The sequence below is a fragment of the Anas acuta genome, chromosome 6, assembly GCF_963932015.1.
Source record: "Anas acuta chromosome 6, bAnaAcu1.1, whole genome shotgun sequence".
NCBI classification, from domain to species: domain Eukaryota; kingdom Metazoa; phylum Chordata; class Aves; order Anseriformes; family Anatidae; genus Anas; species Anas acuta.
This window is the reverse complement of record NC_088984.1, coordinates 4327737-4350536: the sequence shown is the minus strand read 5'-3', so window position 1 is coordinate 4350536 and position 22800 is coordinate 4327737.

Sequence of the window (22800 nt, the reverse complement as noted above, 5' to 3'; positions counted from 1 at the left end):
CATTTTATTTTAAAAGCACTACACTGCAGAGACTGCTAGCTGTGCAGCAAGATATGACAAGGGGCCATCTCCATTGACTTGCAAAAAAAAGGTGGCCTGACAGTTTGCAGGGTGAAATTAACTCTGAAACCTAATAACAGTGAAGCACATTTCACTATTCCCAACTGCTTGTTTCCGGACCACGTGATAAAATACTTGGCTGAATGCTGTTAGATCACTCTTACATGGGAAGCATCGTGATTTTGCAAACCCTGCAAGAAATGTTATTCCTGCAGGAAAGATAAATAAATAAATAAAATAAATAAATAGAATTTTCTGACACTTCACACAAAGGAGATGGATTTACTGATTCCTGGCAGAAGCCTTAGCTGCCAAATGCCAATACCTCTTTTCACTGGTTCTGTCTATGCTGTGTATCTGACCAGTATGTGCATCCAGGCTATGCCTAGATATACTTTTCCAGCCACACATTGCTAGACCCTTAACCAAGGTCACAACACCACACAGCTGTACCTTCAAATTCCCCGTGAACTTGAGAGTGTGTGGAGAGCTAACCTGCAATTCCAGCATGCTTGCCGAGCTCCTTCTGCTCCCACCTCTCAAGCTGTGACTCTGATGGTCCCCATGAGCTCTCTTCCTCTGCTCCACTTCTGGGTACAGTCACCAAGACCTCAGGTTTGGGGTCTCACCTTGCTGCTTCCCAGCAGGAGAAGTGCAGCTTGGTGACTTGGAAAGCAGCACCCAAAGCATCACCACTAGAGCCACGACTCCAGGCCCATGGGCTGGGAGGAGAAGCACTCGATGAAGGAGAGCAGTGCTTTCATACCTCCTCCCAGATGGGAGCAGTGCCTGCAGGCAGACAGCTGGGCTCAGTTACCAGTGTAGCAAGGGAAGAGGGCCTACAGGGGATGACAGATAGCATAGATCTTAGCTAAGAGGTGGCGGACACAAGGTCAGTTGTGAGGAAAAGTCACAGACTTGCCCGGCTTAAGACAAGTGGTCTCCAGTAGCTCACACGTCCTGCAAAGGGCGATTTCTGCTGACTCCTCCTGGGATTCACGTCCTGTTTTGCCCTCCTTTGGGTATGTGTGACATTAGGGAAGGAAGTTCAAGCCAAGGTCAGATGTACCACTCCATTCCTCGTGCAAACAGTCTGACCATCAATGCCATCAGCTCCCCACAGCAATGGCAGCAATGCAGGAAATGCATTTTTAACGTAAGAACAGATGATAAGCTGGAAACTGAAAACGAGAGAATGTTATAACACAAAATGCAATAAATAGAAAAAATAACAGGACACGGGGAATGGTTTTATTACTTATTTCTACAGTTGCGTCAATTAAACAAACCTCCAGTTCTGAAATTACCTGAGTCACCTCCAGTCCATTTCCCAGCTTGGTTTCCTGGGTGACAAAGGAGCTTAAAAAGGTTTATTGATGAAGTTAGCTATCATTTAAAGTTATTCACTGGTCTTTGCTAACTATGATGTCATTTGTTCTGTCTGTATTAAGGGTGGACAAAGCTTCTGAAGACAGGGGCAAATGAATAAAGGAGATTTGTGAAATGGAGTGATAGGAAACTCAAAGCCCTCTGAAGTCAATGGAAAGTCCCGTAATATTCAACCACCTTTTATTTATTGTGAGATTAAAAGCGAAAAAGCATTATGTAATTGTGAAACATTACTGTTATTCTGATACTCAGACAAATGCAAAGCAATAAAACACTATTATATGAAGCAGCTATCATGGGAGAATTACTTAATGTTCTGGTTATAAAATGTTTCTAGAGATAGGTGTTTCTCATCTGAAAACTTACCAAAAATAATTCAATCTCATCTTTTTGTCAAAATTCCTATCCCATCTTTTTCTATTCTATTCCTTGTTCTACCCGGTTGGTGATGTATTTCTTCCTCCCTATCTCCCAAAAGATATTACATGTAAAGGTCAATTTTCTATACACAGCTTCTGCCCACTCCTCAGCTAATGCATTATAGCACATTATCAAGTTTCCAAACAATTGTTCACTTTTCATTAGAATGTGCTAGGTTTCTCCCTTTCTACAGTGTTAGTAAAAATGGTGTTGAGTTGTTGACTAGTAATATGAACAAGCAACTTCTGCCCTTAGAAGTGGGATGGAATTGATTCCTGTTATTAAAAACAGACCTCATGTAGGCCAGAATTTATGCTACAAAGGTTAATGTTATGAATGTGCAGATAGCGAGTGCTCTACTATATGCTAGCATTTCTGTTTTCATGAGTCATTTTCAGCTTCTGATACTCATCTCGGATCGTTTTATTTGGTACTGATGTGTGATAGAAACTTAACATGCTAAGTAAGGAAGTCCGGAAAATGAGCTTATACCAGAGGAAGAGCCTTTGTTGTTTTTTGGGTTTGGTTTTGGGGTTTTGTTTGTTTGTTTGTTTTTCCCTCTCTCTGCTGTTTTTGAATTTTCCTATTTTCTTTCTCCAAGACACAAAAAAAAAAAAAAAAAAAGAATGTTTAGATGGAAATCTTACTCCCATTTCAGTAGCAAGAATGGAAGGAACAAATCTGAAAGAAAGCAAAGCCCCAGGTTGGCAGAGAAAGTAATGTTCAGGAGCCGAGACAAAGAAAAGCTCAAGAAAATTAACTCTAGACATAACAGTTGAAAAAAGTTAGGTATCCCGAGGACTGAAAAACTAGTTTATGTAATATATATTTTACATCCAAACCAAACAGCTCTTTGAACATTATTGAGGCTATTATTACTTTGAAATAAACATTAGAGAGCTCCAAAGCCAGAGCTACATAATACCCAATTCGTATTTACATTTACATCAGAATTAGGATGCCGGTTTTCACAAGCTAATCCACCCCATTTAGCATAACCGCATACAACCCCGTACAATAGGCACTGCATTTTTACACAGCTGAAAGTACCGCTGTGCTATTCACTTAACAAGATAGCGATTGAGATAATGACTCCGCACACACCGACCGGACCCCGCTGCAGTACTGCGAGAAAGCCCAGGGCATGTGCACTGCCACACTGCACAACCCAGCCTGCAGATCATGCTGGAGAAGGAGCTACTGCCCCGTGATGTCTTCTCCCTCCTTTTCAAAAGTTCACCCCAGAAATGCCCACTGAAAGCCCCTTGAAAAGCTCTGAAATGGGACTCGAAGGGAGTCCCATTGGTCACTGACTCCAGTCTCCTCCCATTCATGGCAATCCCTTAAACTCAATCAAAAGCTCCACCTCAAAGAATATCAGAATATTCTTTATCACTAAAATTTGAATGAAAATACTGCTTTGTCTCCAGCACTTCCATGCTCTCCCTCATGTCTGGGAGCAGCTTCCTGCAAGCAGCTGCAAAACCACTTCTCTGCTCAGCTCCAAAACCCCTCCTGTGATGCCTGCAAAAAACCTTGACAATGTCTTGGCTACTTGTGTACTGAGACTGCTGTCTATCATGTTTATAAATATTGTCTTATTTCTTCTTCTACTATCTCGTCAGCCTGTACCATCTGTTGCCTCCTGTGACATGTGCAGACTGCGAGTTCTTCACAGCAGCAACTGACTTTTTTTCTTCTGTGCTTGTACAGCACCTTGCACAACTGATGCTTATCCATTAAAGGAGTCCCCAAGGCCATAAGAACCCAGAAAATTAATAAGACTAATGAAGATATCCCATTCCACCTGCTCACCTTCATCTTAACTTTGTAAGCCCCCAGGAAGGGAGCAAAGGACATAGTGACCTATGTGGGAAGAAGCATGGCAGCAGATGGAGGGATGCTGTCATCCCCTTCCATTTGGGAAAATGACGCCCAGGCTGGACCCTCAGGGCAAGGGAGATGTAGAGAAATGGGAGAAGGTCCAGAACAGATGACCAAGGCTATCTGATGCTTGGAGAACACAACTTGCAAGGAGATCTTGAGGGATCTGGGCCTGTTTCATCTCTTGAGGATGACACTGGAAGAAGTAGTGTCATCAACTGCATATCTTGTCCTGACATCTCTAACAATTAAATATTAAACGTTTTAATTGCATTTAATTTCATTTAAATTGCATTTAATTGTCTTCAAATACATGCAGTTTTCCGTCAAAAATGTCAGATACTCTTTAAAATCTGAGATGTTCTCTTAATTCCTCTCAACATATAGTTTGAGTTTCTCTATAAATTATACACATCTAGACATTTGCATTAAAATATTAAAGGGTTGTATCTCTTTTCTTGAAATGGTATTAGCATATTACAAAATTTAAAGTAAATTTGCAACATAACACATATAGTATGACTTAATTTATTAGTTCTAAATCGGACCGATCCAGGCTTTACCAAGTAGGTTGCTGAGAAAGATGTATGACTGATGTGAAATGGGCTGAGTAGGTAAAAATCTGCTATTTGAAAACTATAGCATATTTTAGTTCCAAGGTTGCATATACAAGGCTAAGGTTGTTTGTGTAATGCAGACTCTCTTCTGCTTCTTATCTCAGCTTGCTCCACCCCTCTCATCACTGCTCTGGGCAGATCTCAGCCCTTTTCCTTGCAGTCCCTTGTGCTGGACCCACCAGCAGCTGGGGCCTTCCTGTGCTCCAACAGCAAAATGGCAATGAGGAGGCAGCACAACCCTCCCTCCATCTGCATCACAGAACCAATTAATCACAAGTGTTTTTTTTTTTACTTCTCTGAAGTCGTCCACATAAACATGTAGCTCTTATAAGCATATTATTATGTGGTTTATGCAAATAACAGCAGCTCGGTGAAACCACTGAAACAACACTCTTTGGTACTTGCAGACACATATATCTGAGCTGACCAGCAACAAGAACTCCTGGGCATTCAGAACCAGCACTTAGGCTGGACTGACAAAAAAAAGAATTTTTACCTCATTGCTCTAGTGCACTTTTATATGCTGGTGACAGGCATGGCTTGGAAATTGCAGTAGGAAGAGGAATATTACAGCTGTTCTCTCATGGGGTGAGATTCTGGCCCCACCAAATCCACGAAGGCCCTCGAGGCCCATATTTTAGGCAAGACTTTCAGAAGTAGAGGACCTTGTTGCTGAAATTAATTCTTCCTCAAGTCCTTCATACTATTCGCCTTTGACTTGTTAATAAATAATCAGTTTGGAACTGTTTATAGCTGACTTTTTTCTCCTTCGATGTGAATTTCCTTGGGCAACAATAGGAACATAGAGAAATGAGTACACAGAACAGATGTATTATTGGAATTAAAGAAAAGGTGAGTTACATGAATGCTCTTGACAAAGACACAGATCTCTAAGACTTCACAAGAGTGAACCTCTACTCATCTACTAGGTCAAGGAACTCAGCAACATCAGGAATAACAAATGAGCTTGCCATGAGCCTTGGCACCCAGACTGGCTGCCCAGGCTGCAGGCACTGTGGGCATCTCCCCTCTCCCTGTGCTGCTGCAGTAGAGGAAAAACAGAGGACTAAACCACACAAGGTCTTTTTTTTTTTTTTTTTTTTTCCCCCACACGGTTGAACAACTTCTGATGCTTAATGAAAACCAGGGTGCCTTGAACACAGCAGTGTCATGCTGGACCTGGAGCGGGGTTTGGTGGCACAACAATCCTGAGTTATGTGGGAAAGTTCTGAAAATTCCATTTTTTTGCTCTCTCTCTCTCTCTTTTTTTTTTTTCTTTGTATAATGAGTGTTTAAAAGCTTAGCAAATAGAGTCCTAAAAATGTAATTGTAGCTTGGTAGCACTATTAAATATGTATACTGTGGTCTTTTTGACAATTGTATTAATCCCTTTATAAAGTCTTCAGAAGTTCCATCACAGAAGCATGGATGCTGTTTTGATCTATTTATTACTCTTAAGTGTTCAGAGAACTGTCCCTATTTTCTAATTAACACTTTTAAAGATAAAAAGCTATGTATTAAATCAATCTGAATGATGGTTGTTTGTGAATCCCACAAGATAAGGCAATTTGCATGTTCACTTTGTACTTACAAACTAAATCTGCACATCTCCAAAGCAGCTCCTTATAATGTAAACCTTTTGTGAGTATTTGTAACTTAAAAGAAAGTTTGGCCTAGTACAGAGGCAGTGCCAATTATCTAAAGGACTTCTTTACTGAACATGATTAAGATACAAAATTATTAGGTTGTTATTTTACATTGTTTGCAGAGAAATTTGAGGAAACTACTTTAGGAACGTTAAGTGTTCTCCTGTTTTGCTTTCTTTCCTTCTTTTTTATACATGTAGTAACATGAGTGCGTTCATGAACAAGCAATGAGTCCAAACAGCAGCCAGCTTCTACCTCATACCAGGGTTCAGCTTCCTCTGACATGAATTAAATCACTGCTGAAATCAACTGCTCACCATCCTGACAGAGCGTTAAGCTGCAGCTCCAACTACAAGGCTGTAGTTGAATGGAGAACTGAATTTTAATGTGAATGTTAAATTAGAACAGTGATTTATGGAAATCCAGTTCTGATTATTTAGCACTGTAAACATATTTACAAAAGTAGATGTTTCACAGCAGTGAAGTAGTCCCCCATCTCAGAAACAACTCCACGCTTGCTAAGAAAGAAATCAGCAAAAGCCATATCTCCAAACCTCTCTTGTGAAGATGCATATTATTATTTCCAGATGGTGAGAACATAGCAAGTATACCTACGAGACACATTTTTGACTATATTTGCTCTCGAACATCTCATCAGAAATGATTTCTTTCAGGTTTTGCAATCTGTCTTCAGCCGCTGCTTTGGCTCCTCTCTAACCACTGCTCCAAGCACAGACAAGAAGCAGGACAGATGCTTCATGGCTTGCAGCCTCAGCACACCTTGTCATGGCTCAGACACAGGCCACCTCCTCATTCTCATTTGTTAGGCTCCCAAATCTTCTTCCAACAGACATTTAATAAATGGACAGTCACATCAAAAAACTTTTTATATATTTGGTACTTCTTATTAGAGTTTGCTACCACAGTAATCAAGTCCTTTTCTCCTAGAAAAATAATTTACAGCATATTATTTTCTCTAGAAATCTTCCTGACCTCCAGATCACTGAATTTACCCTGAGTTCCCATTCCCTCTCCTCACCCTGACCACAGCTTCTTCCCTTGTAGCACACAGTCTCTCTGCATTTATCTCACAGACACATTCAACACACATCCTTCGCTATGCCATATAAAAGCCTCCAATATTCAGTGGTAGACCATGGTGGGTATATTTTTTGTTCTGGTACTCCAACTACACTATGAAATTTTTGCGCTCCAGGGTTAATCTGGGTCAGAAGGCCCCAAGAATGCACATCTGACACTCCTAATCTAATTCTGGAAACATGAGATTTGCAGACAGCAAATCTCTTTCTGGGAGCAGAAAAGAATGTCAGACCCACTGGGACACTAAAATGACTTCCAACTATTTTTCACTTACATAGCATTTAATCTGAGGACCTCAAAGCACGTTAATTTGCAGGCCTCTCTACACACCTGTGACACAGCATATGTATTATTGTACCTGAATGAGAAGGGAAAAGAGGGGCAACTCCCTCCCCAGGTTCATGCAAGGACAGAACTGTGTATGGGCTAGCTGGGATGGATCCAAGAAAGCATCTCAAGATTCCACAGTCTGGGTGATGATAGAAAACCCACTGAGACTAGGGAAGGAAAAGCAGATAGCTTGGCTCATGGGACCAAGTATATCAAGTGGGTTAAATGAAGCAAGGGGCTCTATCTGGAAGAAATGACAAGAAAAACAGAAATATAACACATAGACTAGTAACAATTCACAAAGAGCATGGGAATATTAAGTTGATGACTCTTAGGGTGTTTTTCTGTGTTTGTTTTATTTTTAACCCAATATCACAAACATTTTAGTGACGCATAAAGCCAAGAACTTGCTTTCAAAGTTGGTCCAACAGAAAATGCACAAAGGCCCAGATCTCATTGAAAACTAATGAAAATAATCTATAGTTTAAAACCAGGAATTATCTTTAAATTGGGGGTCTTGGGAGCATGCCCAAGTCTTCCATCTCTTAGGCACAACTTGACTCCACTGTGGGACAAGAACCTTATATGAATTTATCTTCTTCCTTCTCTAGAGACACTGTTTTCCAAAGAGGGGAAACCTGGCCATGTGGGCAAGGCAGGAGGCGCAGCTGCCTTCAGATAAGCTCTTGGTGTGGAAGCTGAACAATAGGGGTTTGGGGTCATGCTGCAGCTCACATACAACTTTAGTTAAATGGGATCATCAGGCCCATTCTTCTAAACTCAAAGCAAAGAGGGAAACGTTTTCACCTTCACCACCTCAATTTAGCTTTAACTAATCATAGCCCGCTTTTACCCTCATTATACCCACCACTGCCTGCCTACATTACTCTGCATGTTAGCATCTGTTTGCCTGCATGTCTCCACAACAGTTCAAACCATTCAGCAGCATCTCCGCAGCACCAAAGACACATTCCTCCAGTGCAGGGTCATGGTCACAGTGGAAAGTACTGCCCGAGCCTCGGGCTTCCTTCTGGGTAAAAGTGCAGCACACAGAGCAAATTGTAATCTTCTATAACTGAATAAAATAGAAATTAGGACAATAACTGAGATTATATTGGATAGAGATCCGTATAAAGCTTTTCACCAAAATCCATTCTACTCAAGCAAAACCTCAAATATTATTATAACTTGATGGCAGCTTGGTAGATTGGATAAAGTGATAGCTTCATCTGGCATCATTATATATTATTTTTTCCCATTAATACAGCAAACCTAGGTAGGCTGGCAGTGATTAGCCTAGCCAAACTGAGCAGCCTGAACGAGCACAAACCGTGCCAAGAACGGGCCAGGACCATCCCTTGGCACGAGACTGGGGCAGCTCTGCAGGACAGTCTAGCAGAGCTATGCAGGGTGTCTGTTAAAGGTGCCTGACTTACATGACATGGATTTGACACGTGTTCAAGAAAGCAATGAGTCGTGAACGCAAACTGGTCTCGGTGCCTTACTCAGGCAGTGAAAGGGAGTCAAAGAGGAAAGGTATTGCATTCCCAGGCTGGGCTCTGCCAGGCTTTGGCAAGGGCAAGTAGAAGATCTTCCGTGGTAAAGATCTGCCTCAAGCATCAGCTAGATTTTTTTTATTTTATTATTTTTTTAAAAGAAGGAACTAAAATGGCCCTTCCAATCCACACGCTGTAGGAGACAAAGCATATTGATGGTTCGGTTACTAAACACACTGTGAATTTTCACAGTGGATCAGCAGAAAGTTATGAAGCACAGGTGTTCCTGTAATTGTGATACATTGGGAAAATTCATACTGTTAAATGAGCCTCAGCTTCACACTTCCACCTGTGTGATGTGGAAATGTACTGTGGGTACACGGGGCTATAATAGACGATATGTAGGAATGATTACTGGCTGGTTCAGGACCTGCTAGGGTTTATTTCTCTTAATTCGTCTGAGTGTATAATTTCTGCATTTGTATTTACTGCCGTCATAAAGTGGGAAATGTGTGTTATGCACGCTGGTAAAAATAATGATAACAGGAAAAAGAAAAAAGTGAATACACTGAATGGAAAAGAAATCGTGAAAGCCTGTACGCCAAATGAAATCTGGAAAGCATGTAGGAAAGGGAAGGTATTTCATCTAGAGAATGAAAACAGCTTTTTTTCTTCAGGTTTCAATTCTACTCCACATTCTTGTTTGCATTTTTTAGGGAGCATGGGGGAGATGATGATTCTGGAATGGGAAATGTGGGACATGCTAAAATTAAGAAAGATGAGGCCTGGAAGCAGGTGGAGGGAAAGATCTACTTAGATTACCTGAAACTGAACATGAGAAACAAACGGAGAATGTTGGCATACAGCTAGATTTATTTTCCTTTAACAGGTGTTATCTTTGTTAGAACGAGAGGCAGAGAAGCCTCTCAGAGAATTTCTTAATTTTGTTCCAGACCTGTCAGAGCTTCTCATGTGAGAGTTTTCTCTTTGTGCTTCAGGATTATAAATACCCAAAAAAGAACCAAAGATCAAATGAAAAGGAAGATGATTAAATATATCTTCCTGCATGCCTTGGAGGTGTCAGCTCTGGCGTTTGACAAGGAACACAAATTCTGACTACTCACGAGAGTACCTTTCAAGCTGTCCTGGAGACAGCAGGCTGCTCTTTGCGAAGGTTAGCTGACATGACAGAATCTCTCTAAAATAACTAGTTTTCAGAAATATTCCCCTTTTAAAAAACATAGTCATCACCTTGAAGTGACACCTCTAAGATTTGAATGCAACATCTCAGATTTTGCATACTCACAGCACCTTGCCCTGGGCATCAGCTCGATGCTCCATAGCAGGAGTTTCGGAGTGGCCTTCAGAAGTAGCCCCAGCTGATAAGAACTGCCAAAGGGACAACGTATTCATCATGGGGATGTCAAAGGGGATAAGTGTCACAAGGACCACTCTCACAGCCTCTTCACTCATCACAGATAACAATACCTCTGTCCCAGGGAATTTGATAGCTCTGGAAAAAGGAGGACTAAAAAGCCAGGAATGTGTTTTGGTGAGGAAGATTTTCTGAGCAGACATGACAAATGCAACCACTTCAATGTATGCTAGGTGACAACCATTTAATATCTTGTTTAACAGGTTTAAATGAATCTAAGCCTACCCTTTCAGTCATAAGATTATTTTTTTCCATCAGACGTTGTCCTTTTCCTACAATTTTGTCCACTGTACACACGCTGACAGACTCTGAATGACACAAGAGTCTCCTGTTCTGGATCTTTCCCCATATAAAACCCCTTCTTGAGGCTCTCCTTTGTTCTTTCTTCTCTCTAGCTTTCTGTTGCTCTCTTTTCCTTTTAATCTGTTTCTTCCATGATCTTTGTCTAGACTTCTGGTCTTTCCATATCCTCTGAAATTTATATGCTTTGTGTCTCTGAAAGCTTTGGAAATGTTAACGTCCTTGGCTCAACTGACTTTGTATGGCTCAACATATCTGCTGTCTGCATGATCTCCTCTGTTTCTTCAGCCCCAGCATCCCACCCAACAGTATCTCACTTCCCAAATGCTATCCTTGTCCCACCTTGTAAGGTCACTCTTCTTCAGGATGGGATTGGTGTACCCAAGCTCTTTGGCCTCCCTGATCTCTCCCAAACCTGCCAGAGGTGACTTATTCAGCCAACTTTGTGTCATTCCACCACTATCCTTACTGCTCTAACAGTCATCTCAGTCCAAAATGGGATCAGCCACCATACACATTCTTCCAAGGTAAACTGTATTTTTCTGAATATGGATAAGAAAAGAAATAACATGAAACAGACACCTCAATCTTCACATTGACATGGTAGGGCAGGACTGGTGGTATTGTGACACTCGCCAGTTCCAGCTCACTTTCCTCATTTCAGGTCTTTTTCAGTATTTCTCCCAATAGCAAACAAAACAAAGAGAGAAGACATGAAAGAGTACATTTTTTTTTCCACATGATATTGATGATATTGGTGGCAACAAGAGAGAAAAAAAAAAAAAAAAAAAGAGCCTTTCTTGGTGAGTGTTGTTCTTCTGTAACAGGGGGTTGTATTCCCATAACACAGGAGTGACATTGCTTGCTCTTGGCCTTCTTACTTCTGGCCTCAATAGATACTGAGCCAAACTTAATTCTGCATAATAAGGAACCATAAGTTCCTAACTTTATCTCTTTATTGACCTGTAGATTATTCCCACAGGAAGCGGCTGGGGTGGCTGGAATGCATGTTATTTACCAGCTCACAGTCAAAAGTTCTTCATATGGGGAAATGCTCAGCTGTTAAGATATTACCAGCATTTGAACCATCTGTATTTATTGATCTAGTTTGTGTTTTAAACTATTTTACCCTTTAAACTTCTTCCCTCCTCTAGAAAATGAATTCACATGTGACTCAAAAAATCATTAGTTGCTAGCTTTTAATAAATCTGATTTGTGCATTTAATTTCATGTCTAAAACTCTCTGTATGACATATTATAAAAAGAAAAAGGAGAGAATCCCCATTGGCTATTGTCACAAGTCTGCACTTACTTATGTTACCTCGAAGGATGCTGTGAGCTACCACCATTCACACCGGTCTCCTGTTGCAGACCCCCTTTCTGCCCCATAGCCACAGGTCCACTTTGCCACCACAGTTTCCTATCATTCATTCAATTTATATCCCCTCCTTACACTACTTTTTTAGTAACTTGTATCACTTTTTTCTCTCCTGTGCCTTACAGTCCACAGGAGATTATTTGCTCCCAGTTCTGGCACATTTTTTATGTTCAAGTTTCCTCATTAAACTTATTTTCAGCCTTAACTGGTTCGAGGAATACAGGCCTGGCAAAGAGCAAAGTCAGGACCCTGAACTTTAGAAGAGTGAACTTCCAGCTGTTTAAAGACTTGGTGGATGGGATCTCCTGGGACACTGTCCTTAGGGACAGAGGTACCGATCAGAGCTAACAACTCTTTAAGAACACTTTTCTTGGAATGCAAGAGCTTTCCATTCCCATGTGTAAGAAATCAAGCAGGGGAGGCAGGAAGCCAGGATGGTTGAGCAAGGACCTGTTGGTCAAGCTGAGGAGCAAGAAGGAAATGGATAGGCAGTGGGAGCAGGGACACAAGGCCTCGGAAGAGTGCTGGGATCTGGTCTGGATGTGCAGGGATGGGATCAGGAAAGCCAAGGCACAGATGGACCTAAGCTTGGCAAGGGATGTAAGGAATAACAAGAAGGGATTCTGTAGGTGCGTTGTTCAGAAAAGGAAGGACAGGGAGTGTCCCCCCTTTGATGGATGAACTGCTAACAACAGACATGGAGAAGGCTGAGGTACCCAGCAACTTCTTTGCCTTAAGTCTTCAGTGCCAGCCAGATTTCCCACATCTTTTGTTTCCCTGAACCTGTAGATGAGGGCTGGGGAGAAAAGTCCCTTCCTCTGTAAGTGAAGAGCAGGTTTGGAACCACCTGACGAAACCGAACAAGTGTAAGACTATGGGGCCTGATGACATACATCTCAAGGTCCTGAGGGAACTGGCTGATGTAACTACCAAGCCTCTCTCCATCATATTTGAAAAGTCCTGGCAGTCAGGTGAAGTCCCTGGTGAAAAGCGGAAACATCACTCCCATTTTTAAAAGGTTAGAAAGGAAAACCCAGGGAACTACAGACTGGTGAGCCTCACCTCTGTGCCTGGAAAGATCGTGGAACAGATCCTCCTGGAAGCAATGTGTTGGTGACAGAGAGTTGTCCAGGTGGATGTGAGTGACGAGTGGTGTTACTCAGGGGTCCATCTTGGGCTTGGTGCTGTTTAATACCTTTATCAATGACATAGACAGTGAGATTCAGTGTACCCTCAGCTAGTTTGCAGATGACACCAAGCTGAGCAGTGCAGTTGATACAACCTCTGCTATGGAGAAAGGCTGAGAGAGCTGGGGCTGTTCAGCCTGAAGAAAAGGCAGCTCTGGGGTGACCTCACTGCAGTTTTTCAGTACTTAAAGGGGGGCTAATTAAAAAGATGGAGAGCAACTCTTTGCTCAATCTGATAAGAACAGGACAAGGGGGAATGGTTTTAAACTAAAAGAGGGAAGATTCAGATTAGAGGTTAGAAAGAAATTCTTTACTGCTGAGGCACTGACCAGGCTGCCCAGAGAAGCTGTGGGTGCCCCATCCCTGGAGGTGTTCAAGGCCAGGCTGGATGGGGCTTTGGGCAATCTGGTCTGGTGGGAGGTGTCCCTGCCCATGGCAGGTGGTCTTTAAGGTTCCTTCCATCCCATGCCATTCTATAATTAATCTCCCATATTACTTTACCTGATTTATGTCTGATTCCTCAGCACCTGGAAAAGCTTTCTTTCTTGAAAGCGCTGTTACTACCATCACATTGGAAATAAAAGGGGCAGCTGGGAGACATCTCCATGGGGAGCATCCTCATATTTCAAATCATAGGAACTAAAGGAAAATTGTAGCTCTACCAACTTCACTCCTACTGGAAAAATGGCATTAAAACCACTGTGGAAAAATTCAAAATTAAATTAAAAAAAAAAAAAAAAGATAATGGTGACCATGAAAAACTTTCAATCATGAAATGAGGTGACTTCCACATTAAAACTGTGAGAGCTGGCCGATTGTTACCATTCTCAGGCAGTCCAGAGAGCTTACAGCCTTGGAACAGCTATGCCAGCCTTGATTATATGGAGGCTGTAATGGAAGCCCTTTTTGTACGGAGCACCAAACAGCGTAGAAAAGGAGGAAGTCTCCACAGTTCAAGGGCCTTTTTGTGCTAGTTGCACTTTTGCCACCTCTCCCTTGTGCTCCATCTCCTGTTAGTCGTCTGGATACCATGGTGACATGCTGTCACAATGAAGAGGGTGAGTGGTGTCCAGGTGCCACTGGGATAATGGCCTTGGACAGCAGATGGTTATAATACCACATTACACCCTTGGCACCACGGCTTACTGACTGGACTGGTAAAACCCCATAGAGCGTTTTGGAGCTTTCTTGGGTCTCCCATTCTCTAATCATGGTCTGCAGAAGCAAAGTGCTGCCCCCATAGCAGTCAGGAAATGACCCGGTGGAGGTTTTAGCATAAAAATGGTACACTTCTCCTCTCCCAAAGCCAAGCTGGTTTGGGCTCATCCAGCATAACAGTCATTGTATGTTTCGCAGAGCATTTAGAATCATATTTGGAAATGTATGGAAAATGAAAGGAATGACTACAACACAACATGGTATTTATAACTTCCCCATCTTTTTGTCTTTTAAAGCAGAACTCCTTGTAAAAATACTGCAAGTCCACAATTCCTTTACATTAAGCAGATTTTATAACTCCAGGTAAAATAACTTCTGGAAAAAGTATGCTCAAGTCTCACTTTTCCCAATATTATCCTGCTATTTCATAGAAACACATATATCTCTTGTACATTGTACAGACCTTCTGACATGTCTCTCAGAAAAAAATGGGATGTGAAATAAACATAAGAGTTTTTATTGTAAAATATACATTTGATATTGCTTAACAATAAAGAAAAGTATGTAAAAAAAAATGAAGCTGATAACAATGTCCAGAGCCTGTAATGCAGAATATCACCAAAAAGAAGCTGATTCCAGTGATTTTGTTGGAATCATTATAGGATTCTACTGTGGGTTCAAAACAATTTAATGAAGGAATAAAATGAATATAGTTCTATATGGGGTTTGAGAGTAACAAAACCAAATTTTCTGGCTTTGGTTGCTATTCAAGAATCTTAGCACAGTTCTTAATCGTAGCATGTAAGTGCCTTTGTTACTCCATTGTGTGTTAAATAATGTCATTACAATTGTTATGCTTACACACCAAGTTTTGCCAAAATCCCCCACTCACTGCTTCTTCATTAAATAACAACAAACTGTGAGGGTTAGTTCTGCATCAGCACTTCAATTTCCTCATGAAAAATTGGCCTTCTTTTTTCTTGGCTTGTGAGCACCCCGACCAATATCACTCATGCCTTGTTATACAACAAAAGGAAATAACAGTGCCTGCAACTGCAATCTGGCTTCGCCTGCCCGTGCTGGATGCCATTTTGACTACAGCAGCCCAGGCAGCACACATTGCTTCTCCCTCACCTTCACAGCAGCAAGACAAGGATGCAGGAAGCCTTGTACTCCCAAATCCTGGGCCCTGCCAGCTCCGCTGGATAGGGGACATTATTCAAACAGGTTGGCTAGGTGGGTACTGAGCAGTGCACGTGCTACAAAAAGAGGTGGGAATGATCTTTGCATACCTTTCACACCCATTTTTTCTTCTGGAGATAATGACAACAGAGAGGGATAAATTACAAGCACTGGATGTACATTGCATATGTCTCCCTTCTTTCCAGAGCAAAGCTCTAATCAAGCAACAAGGTGTGTATGTTTGGACCTGGTGCCTTCGTGTCCTGGTAACTCCATGCACTCATTCACCTCCATGTCTGCACATCTTGGTTATTGATCCTGTGGGTACAGATCTGTTGGTGTGCTTGTGAGGCACTGAAATTGAGTCTAGGAGTATTTAAAATGTATTTAAAGTGTTTGCAATTCAGCAGTTAAACACATGCTTTATTTAAAGCACGCAGTCACTTGACCATAGAGCACCCATCAAAAAGAAGTCCAAACCTCATGTGAGATTTCCTACCACCAGGCAAGCAATAATAGGTCAAAATTGTAGCTCTACTGACTTCAGGAGAACCATTCACACACTTCCATAAGCATATGCTTAAACACTTCCCTAGGTCTGGATGAAAACCTGAGCCTGTATCACAGCTTTACTGTGATGCATCCCGGACCCCGAGAGGTGTTAATGCCATGTGCACATTTACAGTTTGAACCTGTGAGACCTACAGTGATACCACAGCAGTGCCAAAATCCCTCACCCACTTCCTGGGAAAGTTATTTCACCAGATCAAGCCTGATCAAAGTGGACATGCCCCAAAGATGTCAACACAACAAGAACAAGATGTCACCGACTTCAAAGGAGGCAGGATTGGGCCAAAAGTGGATGCTTTGTTTGGCTGTTATCTAACAAAAATCAGAGGGAGATTTTCTGCCGAATTCCCCGAGTGGAAGTTTGTGACAAACAGCTTTCAGATGTTACTTTTTTTTTTTTTTCCCTAAAAGAAGTGAGGCAAGGTGGCTCTGTGGCTCACATGCTAATCTCCTACTGCTGGAACTATAGATCAGATGGCGGTTTGGTAATTTTTAGCACAGCTCTTGTTTAGTTCAACACAGACACAGAAAATGAAGCACTCATTTGCTGACTAGAAAATCACAGTTGAGGTCGATTGATGAAGCAGTGCAAAGAAGCCTGTTCTGTCCCCAGCTTGTGGATAAACAATACCAACCATCACCCTTCACTAGTTATATATTCAACTATTGAATATTTAAAAATCCAGCTAAGCTACTATATGGCTTACCAGAGATTTGTAGGGAAAGTGTCAGATTATTTTACATTTAGTAACACTCGAAGCAGCCAAGCTGCCCTATGTGTCTAACACAGAATAAAATCATTACAAGGGGGAGAGAAAAAAAAAATATTAAAGAAATCCAAGCAAAACCAAAAAGCACGTTAAATGATAAACCACGGAAGTGGATTTTCCATTACTCTGTAAAACCTTAGGAGGCCATGAGTTAACTGAAGCAAGCAGAACAAAAAATGAAGCAAGGAAGGTACCATAGCTACTTTCTTGAAAACAAAACCAATCTTTTCATTCCTGCCATTTGTTAGAATTCTTCCTCCAGGCAAGCTGGACAGCTGCACTAGTAGGTTTTTTAGTCATGGGTTGTAAGCCCCACCTGGCTAGATTTGTTTAGCAGACAGCTGGCAGAATGAAATAAAAAGAACAGGGACATACAAACTGCTTCCAAAACAAAAAGCCGAAAGAATACTTTTTGGATGCTTTAGCTTTCACCGAGTTTATTGGGTGCATGTTTGGGGGGAGATTCTTCCCTTTGTTTTCACCTTCCCCCATCTCTCTGCACCCCAAAAATGTTCTAAAAGCTGGAGGGAGACTCAGGTTGTATTAAGCAGATCAAAAAGGAAGGGAAGAGCCCCATCTCAGCCTATTTATGTTGTGCATGTGCACACATATACAAATGTATACTCACACACACACACTCTCTCCCCCTCAATTATGGTTTACAATTCCCCAAGACTGACATTGGTTTTAAATTAACTTCTCTTCTTATTCTTTTCTCTTTTTTTCTTTTTTTTTTTTTCTTTTTTTTTTTTTTTTGTTGGCAACTTTCTTCCTCTATTTTCTAAAGCCAATAAGATAGATTTTCTTCATCTGGAATGTTCTTTCTAGCTTAAAGATAAGAAGGAGTTTAAAATTGTGGGAATGGCATCCCTCCTGCATCTGTTTCTCTCACAAACCTATCAAATATCTAATTTTTGGCATTACTGCTGGCTCCAACAGGGGATGACATAAACCAGCTTTGTGGTTACATGTTTCACTTTTAATCTCATGAAAATGAAAATCAGTGCTGAAATGTCCCTTTACATGTGACAATGTGGGACTCTTTTCCAAAAACCAAAGGAAAGGGGCGTTACCCTGGTTAAGCTTAATATACAGCACATGTATAAATTTGCTTTTAGTTCAGATTTAGCTTGATCCTAGCAGAGGCATTTCAGGATTTTTTTATTTTGTTTCACTGCTGAGATTTTAAACAATTTTGAAAGTATCACAGTCACTACACAAAGAACGATGCACAATAAATGCAAGATAGTAATCAGCAGATGAGCAGGCTGTTATGTGACAACAAATCTTCTGCAAGTAATATCATTTTCCACACGGCTATATGGTCACATTCCCGTAGCATGTTTCTGTAGTTAGTGTGAAGGGAATCTGGTCTTTGCATGAGTTCTTTATTAAGAGCTAATGTAGTAATAGTGCATGTACGACTGCAAACCAAGATGGCTTGGATACTGTCTTGACTGGAGAAACTCTATGAAAACAAACTCCAAATGTTTAAAAATAAAATCTGCCTTGACCCCGCTTGAAAGGGAACACATGAGGAAAAGAAAATTTCAGCTTATAGTATGACCGGTACCTATGAAACCCATATGAGCCAGGGTTAAAGTAAGCCCAGACTGTCCTGAAATGCAAGCCTGAATTTATTTTCAGTGGAAATGTAGCAAATATTAACTAGAGGAAGGCCCTGAAACCAATCTAAGCCATTGCATAAGACAGCCCTCAACCTCCCGAGCAGACGCCTTCCTTGGCTGCCCTCCATCCCTGCCTATACATCTCTGCTGAGCATAGACTCCACGGAGCCTGGTGCGATACACACGTTTTGGAGCCCTGGCTTTACCAAAAACATTGATATCAATATCATATGCTTCAAATGGACAGGGGGGCCACAGGGCTAAATCTCCTGGGCTAAGGGAAACCCAATGGCGAGCATCCAGAGACTGAGCAGGCAGAAAGCAGGGGCTGCCCACAGCTTGTAAGTGCATGAAAATCATCCCTCAGCAGGGTTTGGAGAGGGCAATATGGGATACTCAAGGTGTCTGGTGGCATACCTGGCCAATCTCATTTTTGCAGCACCTTTCTGCTTCACCTAATGTGTGTTTTGTTAGATTATTGCCCATCTATTTGCCTAGAAGTTACACAGCAGTGCATCTTTAGTGCATCCTTCTGCTGATGTGCTGAAAGCAAAACCTATAAAATCCTCCGCCCGGCCCCACGCGCCCCTCCGACTGAAAGCAGGAGTCGCGCTGGTTTTGTGCATCTCGCATTTCTTGGGTTAACTTTCTCCTGCCCAAGATGAACCTGCAACTCAGCCAACTTCTTTGGTAAAGAAAATTGATTCTTGTTTACTCCTTTCAATAAAGAGAATCATGATGAATTTTAATAGGCCTACCCCCCACTGCTAGAAAATCTCCCTCCTTTGGCTGCATGGGCTTTGAAATACGTAAATCAGAAATAAGCCTGGATTTAAAGAAAAAGGGGACGATAAAGAAATTCTGCAAGTTTAAAGCTCATCCTTAATACTCGGTCAAACATCCTTCGTTCCTCCTCTGTGCCTCACCCCTACAAGCACTTGCTATATTATGAGAAACCCTGACTGTAAACTGAGCTCTGCTTTTTAGCTAGCCCGCTAATGATGTCAAAACAACTGAAAATGTTTCACATCTAATGTTGGAAAATTAACATAAGTCATTTCAACTCTGTTGAACAGACATTTTACTATGGAGAGAAGTATTTAAAAAAAAAATACAAATACTGAGGGAAAAGGGACATCGACTTTTAAAAATATTTCCTAGCATTACCATTCATATGGCATAAACAAACAGGCAGAGTGCATACATATTGGTCCCAGTCCTGCGATTTGGATGACAAGGGAGATCCTTTTGCCTAGGCAGTGCAAAACTAATTTCACTGCACTGGCACATAATGCAATGTGATTGCTCCCTCAGTTTTATATTACAAGGTCACTGGAGCAAAAATTTTTGTGGTTTGTACAGTACCAAGCACTCCAAGAAAACTTATTATATAATGATGTTATATTTGGTTTAAATAATCCCATACCTACTATATACTATGAGGATAAATACTTTATTTGTCTGACGTAGCAACCATGCAAAAAATGTAAAAGACAGCTTGCAGAATAACAGCTTTTGATAAGGAAATTTTACTCATTTCTTGGAGTACAAAAATGACTTTTCTTTCCCAAGAACTCACAAACATTTGGAAACTTTTAATTGAAGTATTTCCATCCTTGGATTTTTTTTCCTCCACGCATCAAAGAACTGAGTCCAGAATTCAACTTTTTACAATTCTGACAAACGGAACCTTACAAGCTGGCTAAGACATGCAATATTGCAAACCTAATAGCACTAAACTGTTGATGTCTTCAACAAGCAGAAGAAATGGCTTTTTCTTGGCTCTTCCAACGGACAGTATGGCTCAGAGCTCTGTTGAGATGCAAACTTTGGTCTTCCCCAATGTAGAACAAGTTGGAAATTTTGAAAATAAATTTTGAAGTATCAAATTGATTCTACTTCAGAAAGATCTACTCAACATTACAAAATATAAGCTTTTTTTTTTTTTAATAAAAATGCTTTCAAAATGCTTATACAAATTCTATCAACACACTTATTTACCAAAATGCAAGCCTATAAAAATGGTGTTCCCATAACTGCCTCAATAAAAACTCATGTTTTCCTTTTTTACCCCTTTTTTTAAAAAGGTTATACAACAACCAAAAACTCATCTTTCAATCTTACTTTTTCCCACTGCAAGCAGAGTTTGTTTTTTTTTCTGGCAGTAGCAACTGGGCTCACTTCCTTCAGCACCTGTATTTTCTGAGAGGCTGGTAAAACAAGTACCAGTTCAGCTTTGTGTATGTGGTTTAATGTAATCTCAGCCTCAACTGCTGTGACTTTGGAACCAAAGTATTCTGGGTTTTATTTTACTTTTATCTCATATGCTTAATACCAACACAGATATATCCCCTGATGCTTTATTGGGAATATGCAGCACCAGGCAGCTAGTAACATTAGGCACGAGAATTGTACGCACATGCATTGAACCAGAATTTAGGACGGGTGTGTGGCTGAAATAACTTTGTAATTACAGAAGTACTCGGAAAACTTCATCTTGCATCTCTGTCAGCTTAATTTTACCTCGAATGACCCTGGAAAAAATACAAAATATCCTTCATTTTGAAATACCTTTCCATGCTATTGTCTAGAAGCATCATTTGTTCAGCAAGTGTAAGTTGCATAAAACGATGCCTTCCATCCTCATTAGGATGAGCGACAACATTCCTGTAAAACTAACGCACACATGGCATGAGACAAACAATCCAAAATGAATACTATCAAAAGATAACAAATTATGGCAATTTTGATTTGGAAATGTAAAGGCTCTTCTGTCATTGATGCAGCTAAACCGCTTGGGTTCAAAGTAGGCACAGATCTTGTTGAACTGTCTCCTTCAGCAGCTCCAGCTCATGATTTTACCCAAACTGCTCTTGACATTACCCAGTCCTACTTCGTACATCCCATGAGCGGTGTCAGGAGACCCAGGTCAGCCACTGGAATTTACTTTCCCAAGAAAGAGCACGCACAAGGATGCAGGACGGGCAGCACAGGCATGTATGCCACCAGCCCACACAGTATATCTGGGTATTTATAGGGCAAAACACAAAGCCTCACTTCTCAGCAGAGCTGGCCACAAGCATGGCACAGGCACTGGTGTCCGTCTGAAGGCAGCACCCATATCAATGCTGTAATGAGAGTCAAATCCCATGTAATTTACACATTAAAAGGCAAGAGCAATGCATGAAAAAATCAGTTTGGCTAATGAAAAAATCAGTTTGTCTAATGAAATTAAAGCCCCTAATCAAATATTGGCAGGAAAGATATTTAGAAACTCTCCTAATGTCATCCAGCTAATTCTCCCTTATTCCAACTAGAAGGGAAAGCGGTTGACTGGTTTATTCCCCACTGAACTTCCCGCCCTCAAATCACCAAAAAGACCCTCTACTGAAGGGCGTGATTAAGGCAGATTAGGGCAGATTTAGCTATCAGCTATACTACACAGCACAGGTAATTTTTATTTTATTTTTTAAGAGGTTGCCTGACAGCCCTGGAGCCACAGCTCCAGTTCGGTAACGCCTTCTGGAGAGGCTTTCCTGAGATGGGCTCTTCTTCAGAAATATTTTTCTCACCTGATAAGTGCACCCATAACAAAGAAAATTTCAAATCACACACCGCCAAAGAACAGGGGAACCTGTTAGTCTGGGTGTCTGCCTCAGCTAGGTTAACTTGCACTAGTCAATTAAAGTATTAGTCCAGAAACAAGGAAAAATAACCAAACAAAAAGCTGGATCCAGAATCACAGCAGCATGACTCAAAATAACCACCATAGAAATGAAAAGACTGAATACTTTATCAGTGTCTTCATCTGCGTACAGCCCTTTCCCTAAAGGAGAAATTTCTTCTGATATACAGCACATGTCTTTCTTTATACAGTACCCCGTATTACTTTTGTTTTCTCATGATGTTTGGAATATCTCTAACACAACAAAGTCGCAAGGCTGATGCAGGTTTGTTTTATTAACAGAAGCTAATGTAGTCTTTCATGGATAAATTACTGCAGATTCTCAAAGGGTAAAAACCTAAGCCTATGAGAAATTAGGCCAAGGAGAATATGATGCAACACTGTCCACCAGAATTAGGAAATCTATGAAGTGAATTGCACAGGGCCATGCAACAACATGCAGAACATTCCCACAAGAAGAACCGGGAGATGAAAAGGTCAAATGGAAGAATAAATAAGGGGTTACCACTGACGGTCATAGCTAGCATCATTGTGTTGAGAAATGCTTTATCAGTAGGCTGCAGT